This window comes from Mercenaria mercenaria, chromosome 2, assembly GCF_021730395.1.
Source record: "Mercenaria mercenaria strain notata chromosome 2, MADL_Memer_1, whole genome shotgun sequence".
NCBI classification, from domain to species: Eukaryota; Metazoa; Mollusca; class Bivalvia; order Venerida; family Veneridae; genus Mercenaria; species Mercenaria mercenaria.
The window spans coordinates 109129043-109141269 of record NC_069362.1 but is presented as its reverse complement, the minus strand read 5'-3'; the positions used below and the strand labels follow the sequence as shown (position 1 = coordinate 109141269).

Below are 12227 nucleotides of genomic sequence, written 5' to 3'. Positions count from 1 at the left end.
AGTATACTTTAAATTCACATCACTTATAATATGATTAAACAATACTTAATATATGACACGGTTATCGCCAGGCCCGTTATCTGTAAAATATCTGAACAGTTTTTTCGTCCATCCGTTACAAATTGTATGTGGCAATCCGCACTGTAAAATTTTAATATATAAATTGTCATATTCAAATTTTATCATGTGCGAATATATACCAACCGATAATTGCCTCTTTTGGCAATGCCGGAGGCAAATGTTTACTGGAAAAATATATATAGTCATGGGCAGTATCTTAGTGTCAGCTGTCAAATTGTAGTTTGTATTTTCAACATTTTTATTTCTGCGAACCACTCTTCAATTTTAGAGAAATATATTGGGTTTAAATACTTGTATAATGTCAATCAAAGTTTTACTAGGCATCGATTGAATGTTCATTTCATTTATTGTAACAAAATTTCTGTATAGTTGGGGAAAAAAACTAAAAACAAACCTAAACTGGTAGACTATACTACCAGTACATCAATCATTAGCCGACTCTCAGGCCATTCAGGCCTTTGATTTGTTACTATACTATATACATAGACACAATCTTGTGCTCACCATCTCTCCTCATCCCCTTGACACAATTTAATGAAACTTCACACAAGTGCTCAGTAACAACAGTAGTTGTGCATGGGGTATGTTAGGTTCTTTCAACGACAAAAATTGCAGAGTTATGGGACTTTGTTTCTTGTTAACATACTATGTACATACAGTCTGCATATGCAATCTTGTGCGCGCCTAATCTTTCGAAACCCTTGCACATAATTTAATGAAACTTCACACAAGTGATCAGTACCAACCCTAGTTGTGCATGGTGCATGTTACGTTCTTTTAGATAAATATTCTGCATAGTTATGGGACTTTGTTTTTTATAACTATACTGTATACATACAGTCTATATACATACAGTCCACATAATTATGCAATCTTGTGTGCGTCAAATTGGAATGTACAGTGTCAGTGCATGCGGGGGTACATTCATCACCTTTAGTGATATCTCTAGTTTTGCTAAGTTCTATTAAGCAGCTGCAATTTCTAGTTTATCATGCTTTTAATTTACTAAAAGGAAAATTGGATACTTTTTAAATGAAATTACTCAATGGGGTCAATAAAATTTAAGCCAGTAGAGTTATCTCCATAGGTGGCACTGCTGTAATATAATGGGTTAACAATGCTACCAGTCAGCTGACCACTGTTTTCTTAGTAAATTCAGAGAATTATAATATGTGTTTTAACCTGTTATTAAATTAGTTTATTGGTGTTGCACACATTTATGTTAAGGTAATGGAACTTATTTTTAGTAGAAAGAAATGTTTATGGATTATTTACTTGTTATATACTAATTGATGATTATGCTCTGTGCTGAAAGTGTTTAACATTGTTTCGAATATTTAGCAATAATACACATATTAAGCAGCTATTTGTTATCTAGGTACTGTTACTTTTTCTTTTGAATTCTGATATATTCAACTTGCTAGTTATTTTCAATATTAATATGATTTTTAATTTTACAAAAAAATATGATAGAATCTTTCAGAGAAGTTGATGTCTAGTCCCTTGGCTCCAACATTAAATTATTAAGGAGCCTACTTATGAAAATCTTTGTCTAACATTTACTCTTTTCAACACTATATAAACTGGAATGTACAAGTAAATGAAAATTGGTTATAACGTACAGATGTATGTGTTCATTTTAGAGGAGTCTTACAGAATACTAGAACATACATATTTATGCTGTTCAGGGAGATTATTTAAAAAAAAAATGTTTTTGTACCCCCCGACAACAAAGTTGTAAGGGATGTATACTGGTTTCAGGTTGTCCGTCTGTCTGTCTGTCCGTAGACACAAACTTGTGCGCACCAACTCTCCTCATCCCCTTGACACAATTTAATGAAACTTCACACAAGTGTTCAGTAACAACTGCAGTTGTGCATGGTGCATGTTAGGATCTTTCAGAAAAAAAAATTGCAGAGTTACGGGACTTTGATTTTTGTTACTATACTATAAACATACAGTCTGCATATGCAATCTTGTGCGCACCAACTCTCCTCATGCCCTTGACACAATTTAATGAAACTTCACAAAGGTAATCAGTAACAACAGTAGTTGTGCATGATGCATGTTAGGTTCTTTCAGAATTTTTTTTGCAGAGTTATGGGACTTTGTTTTTTGTTACTTTACTATATACATAGACACAATCTTGTGCGCACCAACTCTCCTCATCCCCTTGACACAATTTAATGAAACTTCACAAAAGTGATCAGTAACAACAGTAGTTGTGCAAGATGCACGTAAGGTTCTTTCAGAAAACAAATTTGCAGAGTTACAAGACTTTGTTTTTTGTTAATATACTATATATATACAGTCTGCATATGCAATCTTGTGCACACATAATCTCCTGAACCCATGCACACAGTTTAATGAAACTTAACACAAGGGATCAGTAGTAACCCTAGTTGTGCATGGTGCATGTTAGGTTCTTTCAGAAAAAAATTCTGCACAGTTATGGGACTTTGTTTTTTGTTAATATACTATATACATACAGTCTGCATATGCAGTCTTGTGCGCGCCTAATCTCCTGAACCCAGGCACACAATTTAATGAAACTTAATACAAGGGATCAGTACTAACCCTACTTGTGCATGGTGCATGTTAAGTTCTTTTAGATAAATACTCTGCAGAGTTATGGGACTTTGTTTTTTGTTACTATACTATATACATAGAGTCTTTATACTTACAGTCCACATAATTATGCAGTCTTGTGTGCGTCAGATTGCAATGTACTGTGTCAGTGCGTGCGGGGGGTACATTCATCACCTTCAGTGATAGCCTGATAGGTCTAGTTGTTAATGTAATACCAAACTTTCCATGAAATTAAATAAAAAGTTGACATTATACACTTAAATTATATTACAAAATTTGTAAGTTTTAAATGTGTGCCAAAATTCAAAAACAATATTTTTATATAATCTTATCCAAGGGTAATGTTAGAAATTTTGTTACATGTGCAGGTATTTATGCTAATTAATGTAACCCTCAATTTGCCACATCTGGAAGATTTAGCTGCTGATAAGATGTTTTGGCCCCATTATTCATCATGATGTATAGTTTTAATTTCAGGTCATTGACATACCTAATAATATTAAACCAAACTTTTTTTATGGACATCTAGGTTTTAAACTATATCTATTTTTCAGGTGTATATAAACAGCAGACATGAATGAATGAATGGAGATAAATCAGTTTAGTGATTCAATGTATTGTGTTCAAAGGAGACTCCATCCAACGGTTCAAAGACATGTAAGTAATTACTATAGTATTATAAATACATGTACAAACTACCATCGTTCTATGTTTGATTGAAAGTGGGCAACTGACAATTTCCCCCGAACATGACTGAATGGATCAACCGTATAATTTCCAGCAGAACACACGGCAGGATTTATAATTATCTCCCTTATATCAAGTCCATACCAATATTATATATAATGATTAAGAAGTACCAAATAAAATTATCACTTTAGGCGTTAGTGCAGGTAACTGGTAGAATTTAAACTAGGTCACCATTTATACAATAATAGCAATGCATTAAAGTTGAACCTATTGATCACTACCCCAAAAGATTGAATATCTGCCTGCATGCCTTTTTTGGAACCTTATTCTACCAACATTTGAAATCAAATTGAAAAATACAGTTTCTTGAAAATATGATAATTAATGTTATTACTAGCTTAAATCGGCAGTGTTGCCTGTATCATAAAGATGCGCACTACTTTGAATACCATTTAATTTTGAAATTATGTATTAGGACAAAACTAATGAAAAAAACTGCTTTTATGGTTTAATATCTCTTGGTTTATTATTTCAACAGGTTAATGCAGGGAGGCAACTTGTGGCAAATGATGGCTTTGTGGCGGTTAATGAAAACTACATGGCATTTTACACTGATGGTGGCAAACAGTGACAGAAAATTTCTCAACCAATAGTTATATTCAGTTGAAAATAATGGCATATCTTATACTGACTATACTGCAGAAGTAATTGTTGAATTTCTTTTTTGAAAAACATTATGGCAAACAGTGGAAAACATTGATATACTACAATGACAGTGGAACTGAGTAGAAACTGGTGACTTTTAGCTCCATATTGTTTTGACTATTTTCTGTCACCTAGTGAAGAAATGTCAAAATTCATAAGCAGTTTTGTTATACTACAGACTGTTATAAAATTATAAATTAAGATGTGACATGCATATTGGTTTCTGATTTTCATTTAAGTCCAGTTCTGTCACCAACAAGTTTCCATGGTAATTTCGTGGATTTCCAAAGTTATTTGCCATGACATGCCGTCCGAATACTCCACGGATTGCCATGGAATTTCGCTGGTTTCCGCGGTCATCTTTGGTGTACCACGGAAAACCGTGGATTTCCATGGAAAGCCATGGATTTCCACGGAACTCTGTGGCATTCCACTGAAATCCATGAAGCTCCACGGATTTTTTTCTTATTTTTGTTTCATAAAATAAAGATGTAAAATACTAGTCCGAAAACTCCATGGAATATTTTCCATGGATTTCCGTAGAAGTCCATGGCAAATCTAGAGACAGGTATATATCTGAATCATACAGCAGCTCCTGAATTAGATCATACACTACGTATTTGTTTAGTAGCTCACGGAATAGGTAATACGCAGCTGGTTGTATACAGTTGCACATGGAAAATAGGTCATACACAGCAGATAGTACTTTAGCTCATAAGATAGGTCATACATAACTAAAAAGTGCAGAAGCATACATATTTGATTTTGCAGTTGCTCAAAGATAGGTAATGTGCAATTGAAGTTTGCAATCATTATTATAGCTGATACAATACACAGCTGCTTGTGCATTAGCTCACTCAATAGGTCATACACAACTGATTGTGCATTAGCTCACTAAATAGGTCATACACAACTGATTGTGCATTAGCTCACTAAATAGGCCGTACACAACTGATTGTGCATTAGCTCACTAAATTGGCCATACACAACTGAGTGTGCTTTAGCTCACAACTGATTGTGCATTAGCTCATTAAATAGGTCATACACAACTGATTTGCATTACCTCACTAAATAGGTCATACACAACTGATTGTGCATTAGCTCATAACTGATTGTGCATTAGCTCATTAAATAGGTCATCCACATTTTGTTTTAAAAGTGGGTGGGGGGAGAATTTTATTTTTTGTTTTCAAAGCAACTATACAGGGGTACAGCTGGTTTCGCCACCATCATTCGGCGCTTTATGATCGAGACTGACGGAAATAAAGTCATTGTATAGGTCCAGTAACGAGTTAGCGTCAGAATAATTGCACCCAAACCAGTCTTTGAGAGTTATTTCACATCAAAAAAGCGCTACAATTTTTACACCAATGCTCTTCAATCGGAGGCATAAGTTTTATTTGCGACATGCTTTATCATGTTTATTTTGTTTTGCGGCAGCAGTAAAACAAATATACGGGACCCTTCGCAGTTCGTACATCATTTTGCTTCCTTTTCTTGGGGGGGGGGGGGGATAAAAAAAGTCAGGGCGGCATAAAAACGTGGGGGCGGGCGGGGATGATAATCTAGGAATTAATTTGTTATGGCTTTAGCTCATTAAATAGGTTATACACAACCAATTGTGCATTAGCTCCATAAGTAGGTCATACACAACTTAAAACTGTAGTTACACATGAAATAGGTCATACACAGCTGACTGTGCAGTTTATCATGCAATAAAACATGCACAGCTGATTGAACAGCACTTCAATATATATAATGTCATACACAGATAAAAAGTGCAGTAGCTCATGAAATAGGTAATACATAGATTACTGGGCAGTATCACTTCACTATAAATAAGTCATTCACAGCTCATTGTGCAGTAGCTTATGAAATAGATCATATACAACTGATTGAAGCACCAGTCTTTAAATCAGTCATACAAAGATGACTGTGCATTTTCTCATGAAATGCATCATACACAACTGAATTGTGCAGTACCTCTTGAATAAGGTACATAGCAAAATGTGCAATAGCTTATTAAAGAAAACATACACAAATGAATTTTGCAGTAATTCAATAATTAAGACATACAAACCTGATTGTGCAGTAGCATGCAAAATAAGTCATACACAACTGAATTTTGCAGTAATTCAATAAATATGTCATACAGACCTGATTGTGCAGTAGCTTGCAAAATAGGCCATACACAACTGAATATTGCAGTAATTCAATAAATATGTCATACAGACCTGATTGTGCAGTAGCTTGCAAAATAGGTCATACACAACTGAATATTGCAGTAATTCAATAAATAGGACATACAAACCTGATTGTATAGTAGCTTGCAAAATAGGTCATACACAACTGAATTTTGCATAGTGCATAAAATAGGTCATACAGACCTGATTGTGTAGTAGCTCATTATATAGGCCAAACATTCGGCTCATTAAAAAGGTGACACACAACCAAATTTCGCAATAGCACATGAATAGGTCATTAGCAGTTTATTGTGCAGTATCTCATTAAAAAGGTCATGCACAACTGAATTTTGAAGTAGTTTAAGGATATGTTATGTACCACTGACTTGTGCATGAATGCATCTTTTTCTTGAATGATTTAAAATATTTTAGATAAAATATGTCAGTTTTATATGTTAATATGAATTCTAATACGCTAATACAGTCTTACGCTAGAATGACGTCACGTTAATGTGCGGTGACATCAATGTTTTTTGCGACCAAGAAAGAGCGCTACTATATTTTATCTACTGTTTTAGATTGAGAGCGTATTAGAATCGAAAAAATTTATAGCAAAATCGTGTTTTAACACTATTTATACTCTCGGGTAGTTATTATTATTATTATAATTATTATTATTTACCAGATTTCTGTAGCGCTCTTTTCATCTATAAAATAAACGTTCAAAAGCGCTGTACAAACTACATATCACAGTACAACACAAAAATATATTTAGAAATAGTTCAACATTAAAAGGTAGTTAGCTAGAATCAGGTTTGACTCTACATATTAATTACACTAGATATTTTAAAGAACAATAAACAACAGTAAATAACTTCTATTGCGCAGTCATACAACAGCTTGTTTTTCAGTACAAAGTTAGTTTCAATAGACCTTGTGTTTTTAATGATCTTTTGAAAGCATCCAAACGTTTAGCATCTTTAATGGTAGCCGGAAGAGTATTCCATAACTTTGGTGCAGCTGATGAAAAACTACGATCACCGTGCCTCACAATTTCACATTTTGGAACAACTAGTTGTTTTGAGCTGTTCTTGGATCTCAAATTCCTTGCTGGCTGATAGAGTTCTAGCAAGTTTTTAACATAGATCGTGATTGGTCATGCATTTGTATGTGTGAACTAGAATCTTAAAGTCCACTCTGTGAGTAACTGGTATCCAATGCAGTTCTTTTAAGACCGATGTACTATGATCATAATGCAATATTCTCATTATGACTCAAGCTGCAGTTTTCGGAAGATTCTGAAGTCTATTTATCAAGAACTTCGGAACACTATACAAGAGCGCATTGCAATAATCAAGGCATGAAGTGACGAGTGAATTTACTAGCGTTTTTGTGGCATCCGTATTTAGATATTTCCTGATGTGGCCTATTTAATGCAACTGTCCTTATCCTGATCTACAAACTGAGTTAATATGTTTTTCCATGCTCATTTTTGGAGTCTAGAAAAGCACCAAGATTCGTTACACATTTAGATGGTTTTATGTTCTCTTCTCAAATGTTCACAGAAACCGATTTAGTATGTTTTTCATTTCTTTGAGAGGTAAATACAACGACTTCAGTTTTATCGGCATTGATTTTCATCATGTTGTTGTTCATCCACGATACAATCTCGATGAGACAGTTTTCAACACAGCGTAAAGCATCATTCTGAGAGACTGGATTTATTGTTTTGAAAGATAAATAAATCTGCCCATCGTCGGCGTAAAAATGATGATTTAATCTATGTTTCTTGCATATTGTACCAGCTGGTTTAGTGTACATTGGGAAAAATTTTGGTTCGAGAACGTACCCCTGTGAAACACTGTATTTCATTTGCACTGGTTTTGACAATTCACTATCTATGGTCTCAGGTTGGTAGCGGTCGCTCAGATATGAAGTTATCCATTTGAGTGGTTTCCCTGCTATACCAAAGTGGTCATGGAGGCAGTGCAAAAGTGTCTTGTGGTCGATGGTATCGAAAGCCGCTGATCAAGCATCACTAATATTGTTACATCATTTTGGTCAAGGGAGTTGAGAATGTCATTTTGAACCTTCAGTAATGCAGTCTCAATGGAGTGAAATTTTCTGTATGCAGACTGGTGTTCTTCGTGGAGACTGTTCAAAGACAAGTGGTTTTCCAAATGAGCATAGACTACCTTTTCAAGTATTTTAGACACGTACGGTAAACTAGAGACAGGTCTATAGTTCTTCAGAACATCTGCATCTAGATCTGACTTTTTGATGAGTGGTCTGATCAACGAACGTTTGAAGGATTGCGGTACATATGCTTTCCTTAAAGAACCATTGTTTATTTTAGTGAGAAATGGTAGCAGTTCTTCTAAGCATTCTTTCAAAAGCCATGTTGGAATTGGATCTAGCTCACATGATTTACTTGCTGAGCCCTCGTGAAATTATTACGTCCAACGTATAACCGCCCATCGTGCATAGATAGTGTTAAAACACTCTTTTGCTATAAATTATTTCTTAATTTTTCTTAATTTAGTTTCTTTAAATTGAAACATGCCAAAAGTAATTTCTAAAATCAATGAACTTGCTAACTTTTCATGTTTTCAACGTACGTTTTATCTCTTTCATTTTTCCCCAGAAAATCCCAACTTGATTATACCAGAACTAGACTGCAGTAAAATGGAGGATATTTATTATGCCTCTGACAAGAGATTGACGCTGGTCAGTTCAATAACCAGTCTTCAAGAAATGTATGACTCTGTCACGTCATTAGAAGGACTAGATCTAACATATTATGATACTGTTGATTCAAGTTAGTATACCTATTTTAAATTATATGTTATGTTTAGCTGTTTTAAATTGGCCTGAAGTGCCACAACATATTTGCAAATGATTCTTGATTACTGCAAGATTGACTTACCGGGATACTGAATCTAGTTATTTATAATTTCCTGGCTTTTAATCCAGTTTCGTGATAATAACTCTTGAAAATAAAGATAAGTTAATATTATATTATGCCTAAAATGATATTTGTTGCTTTGTAGCATGAGTACATAGCTTCGTTACTTTGTTTTTTTTTTGTTCTCCGAAGGGTGATATATAGTAATCAAATTGACCATGCGTCTGTCCCTACTTTGCTTGTTCATAGTATAACTTTATTAAAAATTCTGCACAAGATTTAATTCATACTTGGAATTATGTCGCCCACCGCACAGTGGTGTGGGAGACATATTGATTTACTCATGTCTGTGTGTGTCTGTCTGTCTGTATGTCTGTCTGTCACAAAGCTTGTCCGCACTCTAAGTCGAACATTTCTCATCCAATCTTCACCAAACTTGAACAAAATGTGTTTGACAATAAGTCGTTGGCCAAGTTCGATAACTAGCCAAATCGGCCCAGGCACTTCGGAATTATATCCTTAAATTAAAGAAAAACGCTCAGATCTTGTGACCTAAAATGACCAGGTACATTTCTAATCATTAGTAGTGTATAAGTCATTTTAGGGCACTTTATGTGCGCGTTAAGTGCCAGCTTCACCAAACTGGAACAAAATGTGTTTGTTAATAACTCTTTGGCCAAGTTTGTTAACTAGCCAAATCGGCCAAGGTTTTTCGGAATTATGGCCCTTGAATTACCGAAAATCGGCGTTTTTACTCTTGCCTGTGCTTTAAGTCGAATATTTCTCATCCGATCTTCACCAAACTTGAACAAAATGTGTTTGACCATAACTCCTCGGCCAAGTTTGATAACTAGCCAAATCGGCCTAGGCACTTCAGAATCATGGCTCTTGAATTACCGAAAATCGGCCTTTTAACTCTTGTCCGCACTCTAAGTCGAACAGTTTTAATCCGATCTTCACCAAACTTGAACCAAATGTTTTTTACCATAACTCCTCAGCCAAGTTAATTAACTAGCCAAATTGCCTGAGGCACTTCAGAATTATGGCCCTTGAATTACCCAAAATCAGTCTTTTTACTCTTCAAAGGTATATTTATAGTGAGTAAACAGTATGTAAAGACTGACTTACAATTTAGATGATTAGGCAGTAGTGGGAGACATGTGCTTTTCTCAAAAGCAGCTCTAGTTTCGACTTGTGGTGACAAGGAGTGCATTTAGCAGTAGGCTGAGTAGCCATAAATTAAGCATCATTATTTATTAGTTATCCCCCTTTTTAGTTTTTCGCATTTTGCTTGTGTAGTGCATAGCTTGAAGGCCTGGATTTACTATGAAAGTGACCCGCCCAAAACCAATATACAGTCTACCTTTGTAACTTCAGTTTGATTGACGAATTGTCAACAGTCTTGGTTTTAGCATAAAGACCTATGTTTGGATTTTATTAGTGGGGTCAAGGTCAAGATCCTTATTTTGAAAAACCCCAGAAGATTCTGCTCAATAATTGTAGAAAGGAATGAGATATTATGATAAAATTTACTTATATTTAGGTCTGTGGGTCAAATATCATGGCCACAGTGATGTTTACCATGAGCCCTTTTGATTTTGAGGACCCTTAGTCAACGGTCATGGTCTCTGCAATGTTTCAATGTATTCAGCCAGACAAATGTGTGAAGGTTGTGGTGATCCGTCTGTCTATTTTTTCAATTTAGTTTCCACTCAGTAACTTCAGAATGCTTTATATCAATATGATCGCTATACTTGATAAGCACAAGTATCAGGTGTATTTGGCTCTGCACCAGCAGTATTGTAGTTATTGGACATGAAAAAAAAGTACAAAGTTGCATCGTAAGATTACCAATAATCAAATGAATTCTTATTGGCCTTTTATTTGTCCTCAGAAAGTCATATTGGTTCCCAGACTTTGGTCAATATGACAGGTTACAGACAAATTTGTCCACTTTCTGGCCGATATGAAATCATTTTATTAGACTTATTAGTAATATTATATTACGGTAACAGTAGATTTTGCATATTCTTTTTTTTGTAGCATTGACACGAGGTAACTATCCAGTAATATTTATCGGAAAAAATGAGACAACAAAAAACTATGGTCAGTGTAGATCTAACCTCTACGTAAGATGTAAGTAAAGTTTCTTTATGCGTACTGTATACCTCCTCTCCCCCGTACACCAAAAAGAAAATAGATATATTTTATTTGTACCATGTATCCATCTTTTTTAGGTACAAGTAGCCCAGTTATTGAACCGGAATGCAAATAATAATAAAAATATTGAGGCAGTATTGAATGATAGGAATTGGTGTTCTCTGTAAACTTTCTTTACTTTTTAGCAAACTGGAAATAGCTGGTCTACATTACATTTTTGTTTAGTCAGTTGTACTTTGTTACGTCACGTAAAAATATAAAAATACAGTTGAAACCAGGTATCTCGTATTCGAAGAGATTGAGCGTTTTACTTCAAGATAAGTTAAGTTTGATTTAAAATGATATATATGTCTCCCATCTCTAGGGGAGACATATTGTTTTTGCCCTGTCATTCCGTCCGTCCGTACGTCACACTTATTTCCTTCAATAACTGGAGAACCATTTGACCTAGAACCTTCAAACTTCGTAGGGCTGCTGGAGTACCGGTAGACGACCCCTATTTTTTTTGGGTCACTCCATCAAAGGTCAGGGTCACAGGGGCTTGAACATTGAAAACCATTTCCGATCAATAACTTGAGAACCACTTGACCCAGAATGTTGAAACTTCATAGGATGATTGGTTATGCAGAGTAGATGACCCCTTTTGTTTTTGAGGGTCACTCCATCAAAGGTCAAGGGGCCTGAACATTGAAAACCATTTCTGATCAATAACTTGAGAACCACTTGACCCAGAATGTTGAAACTTCATAGGATGATTGAACATGCAGAGTAGATGACCCCTATTGATTTTGGGTCTCTCTATTAAAGGTCAATGTCACAGGGGCCTGGCCATGTAAAATCATTTATGGACAGTAACTTGAGAACCACTTGACCCAGAATGTTGAAACTTAATAGGATAATTGGGCATGCAGAGT

General features: G+C 35.0%; 1 protein-coding gene across 4 annotated transcripts in view; it reads left to right on the top strand.

The window, feature by feature from the left end:
- Window positions 1–12227, top strand: part of LOC123564875 (uncharacterized) — a 531225-nt gene that overhangs the window by 419982 nt on the left and 99016 nt on the right. The window lies entirely within an intron of this gene.